The sequence below is a fragment of the Hesperophylax consimilis genome, chromosome 28, assembly GCF_061612785.1.
Source record: "Hesperophylax consimilis isolate HC1 chromosome 28, BYU_Hcon_1.0, whole genome shotgun sequence".
Classification (NCBI taxonomy): Eukaryota; Metazoa; Arthropoda; class Insecta; order Trichoptera; family Limnephilidae; genus Hesperophylax; species Hesperophylax consimilis.
The window spans coordinates 16886441-16899864 of NC_142863.1; positions in this window are offsets into that span (position 1 = coordinate 16886441).

Below are 13424 nucleotides of genomic sequence, written 5' to 3' on the forward strand. Positions count from 1 at the left end.
TTCTTTAAAAAAAAAATCAAATTTTACAACATCGACTGAAAAAGAAAATTGTTAAATTTTAGGTTTGTTGATTTTATATTAATTTAAACCATATTAAAATTCCGAATGAATATTGTTTTTGTATTTGCTTAAAATCAATGCCTGACTGATATCTCACTCTATTACTTATTTATATTTTTCTTATTGTTAGTTTTAAGTTTGCTAGAGTTAGTGTGCAAACAAATCATACGCTAGATATACCAACAAATGTTAGATTCTTACTCAATTCAGAACTTCACTGATGAGGAATGAACATAGAACTTATCTTTAATTAATTATTAGTTTATTACCTGCTTCATTTAATTTATTTTTCTTTGTTTTTCGCACCGTTAATAGATTATGCGTAGTTAGTTTGCACTTATTCTATTTATAACTTTGAAGTCGATCTATCTAATATGTATTCATTGAAGACAATATTAATGACTCTCATTGAAAGTTGTAAATCAAAAAAGACAGAAAAAGGTTCAGTCGCATCTGGGAATTGAACTCAGGACCTTTTCGTCGCCGGAGAAGTGCTCTTACCACTGAGCTCAACAAAATGTTCACAATAATGTTGGTAATTCTCAGTCGATGCATGAAACAGTTAAAAATGTCATCCTGAGTTCAATTCGTAAATGTGACTGAAACTTTTACTGTTTCACGTTTTCGTTTGTGAGTGGTTAATATTGTTTTCAGTGATTAAATATTACAATATGAGGTTTTACTCATTGAGTTATTCAACTATAAAAAATATCTAATATGTTTTAATTTAATGGATTAGTGTATTGTTCCGTTTTAATTTGATAGATTAGGTAAATGTATATAATTATGTAATGATGTTTATCTCTGGCAATACCAATGAGCCTTGTAGGTTATAAAGTAGCCTGAAAGTGTGAAAAATCCTAATATTTATGAAAGTATATAAGCTGATACTTTCATTAGAAGGAAATCTATTTTAGTTAGTAACTATTTATATCTCTAATAATTAATATTATTAAGGTAGGTTTAGAAGATTGATCGATTAAAGCATTCGTTTCGCAGTCATCGAATATATGTACATAGAATTAGAATTAATAGTTGATAATTTATCAACCATTATTATTGAGTTATATTTCAAATATCCAAATTATCTACTAATAATCCATAGAATTTTATGATTTCATTACAATTTTATTGTTTATAAAGATACCTTTTTGAATTGTGTATTATAACGTGTGTTTTATATATAATTTATAATAATATATTATTATTCTTGGGTAAAAGTTTAAAAAGACATTTTCCAAATAAATATAACGTAAATACGTAGAAAATTATTAAATTAAATTAAATATTGGTACTAACATGAAAAATGCATTCCGTAAGTGACTTAACTACTTAGATTTAACATAATGTCAGGTATTTGGCAATTCTTACTTCTTAAATTAGTTGAATTATTAGAAATTTGAAGAATGAAGCCATATAAATATAAATATTACATTTTGTAAATAACTTTTGTTAATTTTTTGTTGCTTAAAATTAAAATGTGCCCTTTTTATAGTATATGCGATAATGTTTTCATTTGGATTTACAAACATACATGTATGTTTTATTTTTTGCCTTGGTTTAACTATAATATATATTATTTTGAATAATTTTTAACAATCACTACTTTTATTGTTTGTTCAATTGTTTATCATTTTGAGAAATAGCCTGCACGGACGTGGCTTAAAATGTGATTTTAGTTTTTAGAAATGATGTTGAAACGTGTGTAAAATAATATTTTCTCATAACTTAATCAGGTTATGTTTGGGGTTAATTGAACCGTGCAAGAAACAATAGTGTTTATCAGTATGTACTTTAAATCTTATAATTGCACCAAAGTTTTGTATGTAATTTAATTGCACCATTTCACTTGTTGACTTTGATATTTAACGCTAAATTTTGTCAAGTAAAAATTATAGATTGAAACATATTTTAGATTCGTCATTGCACTAAAATCTTACGAGTTTGTTTAGCTGAGATATAAAATTAAATGAAATCTGTGTATTGCTCTCGTGTGTGTATTCAAAATGTTGTTTTAAGGTTGAATATTGAACATTAAATGCTCGATGAAGTCAGAGTAACGTACGTACATATTATATCAAACAAGCAATAACATAACGAGTTAATGCTTTCCAGCCATTGTGTAATATTGTAGTATTATGAGTTTTTATTGTGTTTAGGGCAATGGTGATGTCTGCGCTTGCTTACAATAATCTGGCGTGGCAATGTTTGAAATGCAGCGCCGCGCTCGCCGTCGTGTTATAGTTGTTAGTTAGTTATAGTTACAATCATTGCATTACAGCTTCATACCAAAGCTATAATATACAATATTTCATATCTTATACTTCATACTACATATATTTACATTATGAAATGTACTAACTTATTAATATTATATTATATTTAGTCTATGTTAAGTGTTTTGGCAGTAATATCCACACAAATGATTAGAGTCATGTAATACAGTCATATTTTAGGATATTGAAAATGAAAGCGATTTGGTGCAGGATTACGATGTATATTTGGTTAAATCGTCAGTTGGATAAACTAAACTAGTTATCTTCTGTTATGTCCGATTTATCTCTAGGAAGTATTATGTCTATTAAACTATGTATCTCCTTATTTTTAAACCTACGCTTATACCTGGCAGTTTGTACTTTAAATCTTGTATTTGTTTCATGTGCGTACTCTCGCTCTCTCTCTATCCTCAATTATATTCATTTATTAATAGAACCTCAAATCTTCAACATATACTTTATATAAATTAACTGGATGAAAACATATCGAGCTTAACTATATTGCCTTATTTACAAAAACTGTAGAGTGATTTAAAATTATACAAAATAAAATCAATTAAAAACAAGTTAGATGTTTAGAATATCTTTAAAAACATATTTTTGGAAATTGTAATGCCTTACGTGAACGCCTTTTAACTAAATCATAACGTTTGTGCCTTTTAAATGAGTTTCTACAACGAATACATAGTCATATCTTTCAGATTTCCCAATTTGTAATTAGTGGATGAGGTTTGTTTGTTTAGATGAAGGGGTTTTGCGTGCACGCGTGTTGAACCTTGTACGATATTATGTGATGTGTGTCTTACTTTTGAAACGCGTTATTTGGTCTGTTTTACATTATTTGTAATTTGTCAACGAAACGTTTCAACTTAATTATTATATTATAATATATTGTTCACTGAATTTATGAATATCATGTAAATACACGTTATGGAATTTGATTCGAATTGAAATAAAGATTTAAAAAATATATCACCACGTTCTTTTCTTCAGCAAAAACCTCATTTGAGTTCGCTCATTACCCCACACTGACCAAGATCCATTGAGCTCTCTAATTTCCCCACACTGACTTAAGCAAAATTCCATTTTCTCACACTGACCCAAAAACCAAAAACTTAATTAGATTACTCCTAAACACTTGTGAAGAATATGGAAAACAGCATAATATGATGTACAACCCCCAAGAAGACGGAATTGATTGCGTTCCACCACGGAAAAAGTCAAGATACAAGTAAGATGCTCCCCATATACCTTAACGAGGCAAAAATAAATACATGTTCGAACGTGAAATACTTGGGGCACATTATTAATGAAGACCTATCGGACGATGGCGATATCGAACGACAAAGGAGAAGCCTAAGCATAGTGTCTAACATGATTGCCCGCAGATTTTGCAAATGCAGCAATACCGTTAAAAAAATACTGTTCAACGCATTCTGTACTGGCCTGTATACGTGTGAGACATGGTGTCACTACCGAACTTGCTCGACGGAACGACTCCAAATTCAATATAATGACGCCTGTAGAATAATATTTGGATACCGAAGATACAGCAGCGCATCGACAATGTTCACGGAACTAGGACTGAATGGATTTGCCGGCCTGATGAGACACCGGGTCACTGGAGCCAGGATGCGGCTAATGGCCTCCGCCAACACGTTGGTGACCGCAGCCTACCAGCACCAAGCGCCACTACTGAGTGAGCGCTGGGCCCAAGCGCACTCAAGACCACACCCTGCACAGTTGTCCTTATTTGTTACTTTATTATATCTATTATACAAAAAAAATGTATATCTATATGGGACGTGTGGGATTGCACTAACCTCCCCACATTCTGGAATAAAATATTATTATTATTATTATTAATTGAGTTCTCTCATATCCCCACACTGACCCATAACAACAAAAAACTCATTTGAGTTCTCTCATTTCCCCACACTGACCAAGATCCATTGAGCTCTTTGATTTCTCCACACTTACTTAAACCAAAATCCATTTTCCCACACTGACCCAAAAACCAAAAACTTAATTGAGTTCTCTCATATCCCCACACTGACCCAAAACAACAAAAAAACTCATTTGATTTCTCTCATTTCCCCACACTGACCAAGATCCATTAAGCTTTCTAATTCCCCACACTGACCAAGATCCATCAAGGCGATGCATTACGTAGTAATTTAAAATCATGTGTTTTTGATTTGAAAATTTGGTCGTCTAGAAATGTTTTAGATGCTTTAATTAAATACTGCGAGTAGAATACATCCTGGTCTTTGAAATAATCGAGTATTTTTCAGATAAGTCTTTTTATAAGCCCAGAAAAAAATAATGTATAGGCCAATGAAAACTGTTTAAAAGTTCCAAATCTCCTACATACGTACCCATTTTCGGTTATGGTTTTATTGTGTAATGTGGCAAATTAAGTTATTTATAAAATGATCGAAAAAAATTTAAATATTTGTGCCTGAACATCCACAAAATAAAATAAAAGGCACTTTTTGGCCATGTTTTTTTCTTGCATAAATCAAAACAGGTGGATGGTGTGAAGCGGGAATTTAAGCCTTATCTATCACCATCTACGTAAGGTGTGTTATTGATAGCGGCTCGATTCAAAATATTACACGACGTAGTGCATCGCCTTAAGCTTTCTAATTCCCCACACTGACTTAAACCAAAATCCATTTTCCCACAATGACCCAAAAACCAAAAACTTAATTGAGTTCTCTATATCCCCACACTGACGCATAATAACAAAAAAACTCATTTGAGTTCTCTCGTTTCCCCACCTAACCAAAATCCATTGAGCTCTCTAATTTCCCCACACTGACTTTAACCAAAATCCATTGAGCTCTCTAATTTCCCCACACTGACTTTAACCAAAATCCATTGAGCTCTCTAATTTCCCCACACTGACTTTAACCAAAATCCATTGAGCTCTCTAATTTCCCCACACTGACTTTAACCAAAATCCATTGAGTTCTCTCATTTCTCCGCACGCTGACCCTAAACAAAAAGCTAATTTTATATAGACTTTATGGAACTGGAATTATTGTCTAAATCAAATTTTAGACAAAATTGCTTCATGAACAGATGAGAAGGACACACATTCTGAACTTATTTTTTTTAAATACATATTAAGGTATTTCAAGCTCCTTTAAATTTTTCCTTGCTGGTAACACATTCGGTGCTGTATCTCCGAGAAATCTTTGTGAAATAACACAAATTAATCAAATAAAATTTACTTACGAACTCAGGGATTCGAACCCGCGACCTTCAGCTTGCTAGTTGAGAGTCCTACCGCTCGACTACGGAGCCATTGTTTGGCGGTCCATCCTCTCAGCCTACTCTCGCGGGAAACGGCGTGATGGTTAGGTAGTTATTAATACATTAGAGCACCAATTGTACGAAGCCAGTGGGAACTATGGCATCCTCAATAGAGCTATATTGAGAGTATCTACCGCTCATTTAAAAAAAACAATAATTACTTTGTCACTGTTTATGTGTGTTCTGTGGCTACTATAAAACAATATTTACAGATCCACATACAAACTACATAAGGTGAGTTGGGGTAAGAGCGCTGTATAAAATGAATAGATGAAGTTTAAAGTAATCCCATACGTCACAGCATTATCCCAGCGCATTCAAATTTTTACACAAGGAATATTAACTATTCCTTAATCAAATTGTTTTATCGCAAGAAGTTAATCTGCTGTTTTTTATTAGATTTTTAAGTATTAAAAAAAAAAGGTCTTGATAGATCCACTTACCCCGCCCCCGGGGTAAGATCCACTTACCCCGGAGGCGGGGTAAGTGGATCTAACCTCAATATTTTATATTTATATTATATTTTCTAACGGGGTAAGATCCACTTACCCCGGAGGCGGGGTAAGTGGATCTAACCTCAATATTTTGATTTTTGGCTAAATGAATAAAAATGTTTAGTTGCCAATCCAATCAAACGCACTAAACACACAATTTCGCCATTTAAAAATATTGAATATTGTAGAATATATATCATAAATCAAACATTATTTGTCAGATTGGGGTAAGTGCAACATTTTATGACTAGTGATGGGGCAACGAAAACAAACTTTTTTTTATGTATTAGTATTATTTTTCACAATATTTACTAACAATGTTACTATAATAATATATATTTACTACTAATAACTGAACTTAATGTGTTTTTATAGGAACTAATTTTTTGGTTACTAGATTTTAAAAAATTACACAATATGTGGAAATAATAACGCCTTTGCGGAACCTTTTGTTTCCCATATTAAAATGATAAAAAATGATATTTTTTTTACAGGTACGAGTTTATCTCATACAAAATCCCTTATTGAATATTAAAATCATTAAAGGACATTTTGAAAACAAATTCTCCTCTTCTCCCAGTTAAGGGGTTTGGCAAAACAGATATAATATCTGCGTTATAAATATCGGATACGTCATCAACTTTCGGGAATGAAAATACGTTACTATTTTCTCTGGTTAAATGTGAAACCCTTCGTACATATTTGACTGTCTTCTTATATTTATCATTTTTTATAATATTTCCTATGTAATGTTTGAGGCTCTTCTTCGCTATAAATTTAGTAACTATCCAATCACCAACTTTTGTCTCAACGTTTAAATTTGGTTGTACATACAGTTCTTGCAAAATGCCATTAATGTCAATAGACAGAACATCATCTAAAGGTACGTTATTTTTATTGTCTTCCACGTCTTCCATTAATAGATTTTGGAAATAGTCACATTCATCTTCAGAACTAGACTTCCAATCAGATTCGCTGACAGATGTTTCGGACGCCAGGCTAGGTTTTTTTTTTGTGATTTTTTTTTATTCAATTTTTTATTAATCACTTTAGACTTCTTGCTTGAACTAATTTTCTTCTTTGAATCATTTAGTTTATTTTTTAAACGCTCTACGACATCATCATATGTTATGACCTCCGCACCAGGTGAAACTTTCGTCTTTTTTACTTTAGCAGGTTCGTTTTTTTTGTATAGATCTCAGCATAAGCTCTTCAAATGATTGTTTGACCTTTACAGAACACAGAAAATCTGAATTAGCTGTTTTAATTATTCGGTCTTCTAAAATTGTAATCTTTTTCAACGGGTTAAGGGAGTGATTTTTGGTAGTATAAGTAGAAGACTCGGAATACTGAATTGGGTCATTTCCAACATGTGATAAAAATTGTTCTTTAAAAGTTTTGACTTCTTTAGATGTGGAAGGTATGGCATAAAATTTTTCAATTTTTTCTATTGATAGTGGATTTTCATGTAATGTTTTTGTTGGTTGCGCATTCCAATTGTGACTTGGTTAATCTATTTTTATGTTTTCCTCATCAATACACATTTCAAAATCAGTAGTAGTTATTATTTCTATGTCTGATACATTCATTGATTTTTTTTAGAATCATATTTTAGCCAGCGTGCTAAAGATACAGGATCGCATTTTTCCATATTTATAGCCATCCTATCTAGTGGATGAATCCCACTTTTTTTGAAACCGTTTTTTATTACCTACTTCATTTTATACTTTATTTTTGAAATATCTTTATAATAAAATAATCTCGTTTGTAAAATACATTTATTTATTTATTTTATTTAATGTTTGTTTACATGGTAGGTTTTATAAATTTCATTGCAATATATTTAACCTCGCTAGGACAAGCCTGTGTTGAGGTTAATAATTTTATTAAGTATTAAAAAATATCACAAAATAATATGGGTACTTATTTAAAGAACAGCATTGTTACGTTAATGTACCCATTCACAAACATTATAATATTGGTAATTTAGTAAAGCTACATTTGTACTTACAAACATGGGTTATTTTAAGCTTGAGTTTCGTTTTTTTAAAGTACTATGCACATCACTAGTAACATTTGTGTCCATACAAAAATATCAGGGGGAAGTGGATCTACAGTTTAGTAGCACTTACCCCAGCATGATAATTTATGGGGGAAGTGAATCTAGTCTCATAAATCACAATTCTTTAAGATATTCATAATGCAAATATATACATACACATCAAACCTCAATTCAATTATAGAGTACTCACCAATTTGTAACTTCCTAGCACAAGTTTTTGTCAAGTTATAGATAAATGAAGGCAGCACTTACAACTCGCACGCATACCAAAACCAACTGCCAAAATTTGAAGCTCTCTAACAACTCTCTGTGTTCATGAAGCAGCTCTATCTATATGTCAGAATGAGGATTTAGCTAATTATATTACATTCTCGTAGATGGCAGCGCTTGAATATTGTATTCAAAGTAGTTAGAAGGCCTGGATGAACTTCCCCCAAAAATTCACTTACCCCAACTCACCTTACATTATTCAGTCCGTGCCCCGCCACTACATTTTCCCATATAAATCTATCGATTGAAAAAAGAATTAACCCGCAGAAGCCGGCCGGAATATTCAATAAATAAAATAAACATTTTTGTTAAGGCTAACATGTCGACCAGGGGTCCCCAACCTTTTTGTACTCTAGAGCACATTATAAAATATCGGTAGGGTGGCGGGCCCCACCTATTTTTAATCAACAAACTCGGGGCAGCAATCGCATTCAAAATGATAACAACGCGTTTCCAGGCGGGGAATGCTATTTGCACATCACTCCTTATACACGCCGAGTATCTGACGTGAGCCAATGATCGCCGAACCGATCGGGATGGTATGAGCACGTGACTACTGTCAGTTTGGATATCGGGGCCATGATTATTGCTTTCACTGACAGACAGAGCTGGCAGAGTCATGTGCCATGTGTTTTGACGCCTTCGGCGTTCATCAGCTCAGTTCGTGGCGTTCGTTCACTTCGGGTTTTCTGCGTGTACAAAGAGTGATGTGCAAATAGAACTCTCCGTTCCAGGCTAGCGTGAAGAGTGCAGTCTGGCTCGCCGCTAGACAGGTTGCGACAAGTAATGTCAGCAAAGGAACCACTAATACATACAATATCGCAAATATACGAACGTATTCAATAAACCTAGGCACTCAAAAAAATAAAAATTCTAACAAATAAATAAAAATAATTCACATTTTTAATTAATGTATATGAAAAAATTATTTCACTGTCCAATAGTGGCGGGCACATACGAATCGTTCAACATGGCGCCCGCGGGCACGGGGTTGGGAACCCCTGATGTAGACAATACCATACTTGAAAAAGCGCAAACTCAGTAGAAGTGATATCCAAAAGCAAAATAAATGTATAAGGGCGACACTGCAATTGAGTGCTTTGTGATGTGGTGGGCACAATTCTTTAACACTACGATTACAGGGCTCCGACTGTTAAGGGTTAATCAGTTTCTCTTTTGACTGCCTGCAAAGATAAATATGTCAAGCCGTATCTGCATGGTTCCCTTGTTTTTACCCAGAGCTCAGAAGGCATTAAATATAAACCAGTTGACTGCTTTTGTTTGGGGCTTTTAGCTTATAGAGACATCTACGGGTTTTTTCATAAATACATTTTAATGCAGATTTGTCATATCATAAAGGAAATATATCTATTATAAGGAAAATCTTCTAAAAAACAGATAAATGTTGGCAAAATAACTGACACCCTCTAGCAAAGTATTCATGCAAATCACTACATAGTGGTGAATGGTAAATAATGAATATATTTTATATTCTTATGTAAATATATCGAAATGGATGCTGTGAGGTTAATTGATTTATTTAACAAATAAATACCTCTTGCCGAAAAGCACGAATACAAAGTCTTGTATAGTTGGTGTAATTCCAATAACGCGAAAGAACCATTTGTAGAAATGTTCAGGAGGGATAAAAACTATCAAAGGATATATATGCGCTCTTGCTTGCTTATGTACTGAGGATGGTTCATTTGTGGTATTGACTCTAACCGAGTACAAGAAGTCTATTGGTCAGTTTAAAATTTAAAGTAACCATCAATGTGACTTGTGCTGGTCAACTGAAAGCACCATATAAACGTATTTTCAAATTATTGGTTCATACACGGTGTACGAGACAATTTACCTTCCGTACAATAACTGTAGATACGAAGGTAGCTGGGTACACTTGTCAGCGTTTCAGTCTTGGTGGATGTTGCAGAGGTTTGTAGTGGAGTTTAAAGCCAAGATCAGAGAGGAATTTATTTCCAAATCTGAGCTGACGAAAAGAATTTATTACTGGCAAAAACTGAATTTAATACTGAATAAAAACACTTGAAAATATTTCTTGGAGACTTGGAGATGGTTCTTCAGGAGAGAGGATTCTCTTTCAGAGGTAGTTGTTGAACTGACTTTGTATGGAATTCGATTCTCTATTTATAGAACGTTTTAAAATCGGGCCCTCTCGGAGGAGTTTTTTCCTCTTTAGTGAGGGGTAAATTGGTTAGGAATTTTTCCTCTCCGCAATTAGCTTGTTGAGAGGAAAGTTATATTTTAATATGATACCTTTAACCGATTCAGTTCAATCTACCAAAACCATCTCCCCCAGTATCGTTTATTTATTTTATAATAAATTATACAAATTTTCATATTGGGTTTGAAGTTAAATATCTTTGGTTTGAACATTTCCCAAAGAGTAACAAATATATTTAGGTATAATTTTTCATGTTATTATGTTAGCATATAATCATTTCTTGATGTTGATATTTATTCCGTGGTTATATTTTCCATCATTTTCCCGTAAATTGAGTTTGATGTTATCACAAATAGTCACATTGAATTTTGTAATCATTGTTTGATTAAAATCTCAATGGAATATGCTGTGTCGTGATTGGTTGAAGTTGGCGGCCATCATGGAATTCCATCCGATGAGTAGTGGAGGGGGGTCAACGTAAATACTGAGTCGCTTCTCTAGCAGTGGTCATTTCGTGGGTTGGTGGCTCCGAGTGAGGTGGTGGATGGTTATTTTCGGATGTATTTCAGGTTCTGCTGTTATATCGCTATGTAATTATCTTGATTAATCACATATAGCACATCATTTGATTGAGTAATTATGATGTAAAGATTTCCAATTGTGTCGGCGACACGGTATCAAGCGATTTCGGGGTTTGAGTGTTCTTGCATTTTTTTTACGTAAATATGAATTTTCTTGAAAAATTCTGGATGTCTGGATACGTATGATACACACTGTATTGAACTTTCATAGATGATGACTATTTTTCAGGAGAGATCGGAATCCAGCGGCAATTTTTCACATTCGGATTCGGTTTGAATCCCTGAGTTTGCAAGTAAATTTTATTTGATTAATTTGTGTTATTTCACAAATTGCTAATTTAAAATAATATACATATAGTTTATTCGAGGCACCTTCCAGAGTGGAAGATACTCTCAGTATCGCCCAGGTAAAAGACCACCATTCAGAATTGAAACGGTTTTGGCCATGTTTGATGACAAGTTCTGAATAGCCAAGTACTTCCCCAGCTTCCTCTTCCCTATCTCCTTCCCCTCCCTACTACCTTTAGCCTCACAACATATCCCTATTGAGGATGCCATAGTCTCACTGGCTCCAGACTCTTGTGCGCTTTCACATAAAAAATAAGTTTTGGTACACACTTCTTGCCTCATTCACATTCATACATAGTCTCATTCATACTCTTCTGTCATTCCGATTCTTGACATGGCCCGACTCAAGTATCTGGTTCACTTGATCATGCCATGCCTTCCTCGGGCGTCCACAACTTCTTTTACCAATCACATTCCCACCATATATTCTCCTTACACAACTTTCTTCGTTCATTCGCTCTACATGCTCAAACCATCTAAGCGTCCCGTTCTTAATCTTTCAGCCTTGCATTCTTTGCGAACTTTCCATATTTCTCACACGACCTTACATGGTTTTACCACAAATACGCCTCACGGATATAATTTCTACAGCATTCAGTCTACTTTCACCTTTCCTCTGTCAGTTGTCAGCGTCACTGCCATACATCGGGGTAGGTACCAGTACTCCATTGTGGACTGCTAGCTTCGCTTCTTTGGACAATTCTTTGTTATCGTCAACCGCGTTCAGTCCTCTATTAATGGAGTTACCTGCATTTACCCTTCTTTAAATATCTCAATCAGTCTTTCCATCTCTTTTGAACATACTTCCCAAATACACAAACCCATCCACCTGCTCCAAGCATTCATCAATTATGTTTTTATTTTATTCTGTTGGTTTTCTTCTTAAAACATTGCACTAAGACAGTCTTTACAAATCTCGTAAGCATTGACTATTTATCTATCTGCCATGTTTCTTCCTTTGTAATGTGCATTTCAGATTTAGTAATCCAATTACAATACACAGGAAATAATTTACACAACGTATAATACCCACATGAAATTTAACAGTAATATATTTTACAGTTCTTACACAAAATGACTCTTGAAACCTTCAAGGCCAATGTTGAAAATGTCAAGAGACCTGGAGTTATCAATCATGTAGCAGCACCATACCTCTTGTCATGCTATGCTGGGCCAGAACATCCATTCTGCTATATGGGACCTATTATTTCTCTCAGGGCCTTTGTCATCTTTGGGGATGCTGTGTGATGGGTTTTTTTGTGGAAAGGAAGGAGTGAACCTGAGATGAGGAGAGACCCATGTTTTAGGAGGGAGGAAACACACTGTCAAACTGGTCCACAGCCGAGCTGTTGAACTCAAGAACGAATGGTAGAAATTACTCATTCTCATGTGACAAATAATTTTAACTGTATACAAATACTCTGCTCGAATGTGGCGTATTTCCCGACTGGGCACCGGTGCCAAGGGAATCAATAATGCTAGTTCCTCGGAGCATCTTCCATTTAAATACTGGTAGAATAGGGACAGTATTCCCATCTGTGCTCTAAATATTGCAATCCGTTTGTTAAGATAGGAGAATCTATCAAACGGACCGCCCGTTTCTATAAAGAGACGAGGGTTTTTTTTCAGGTATTTTGGGGCTCCAGATCAACAGTGGGGCGCACTTGCAATTTGTACAGGGTTAGCAGTTGTGTACTACTATAGTATCTACGGGCCCTGTATAGTACGCCAAACTTCTAAATTAATTCGGGCTTCGATGGAGCCGTATCTGAGCTGGTCATTTAAAGTTACACGAAGCGTTTCAATGGAAGACATGTTGGGAAGATT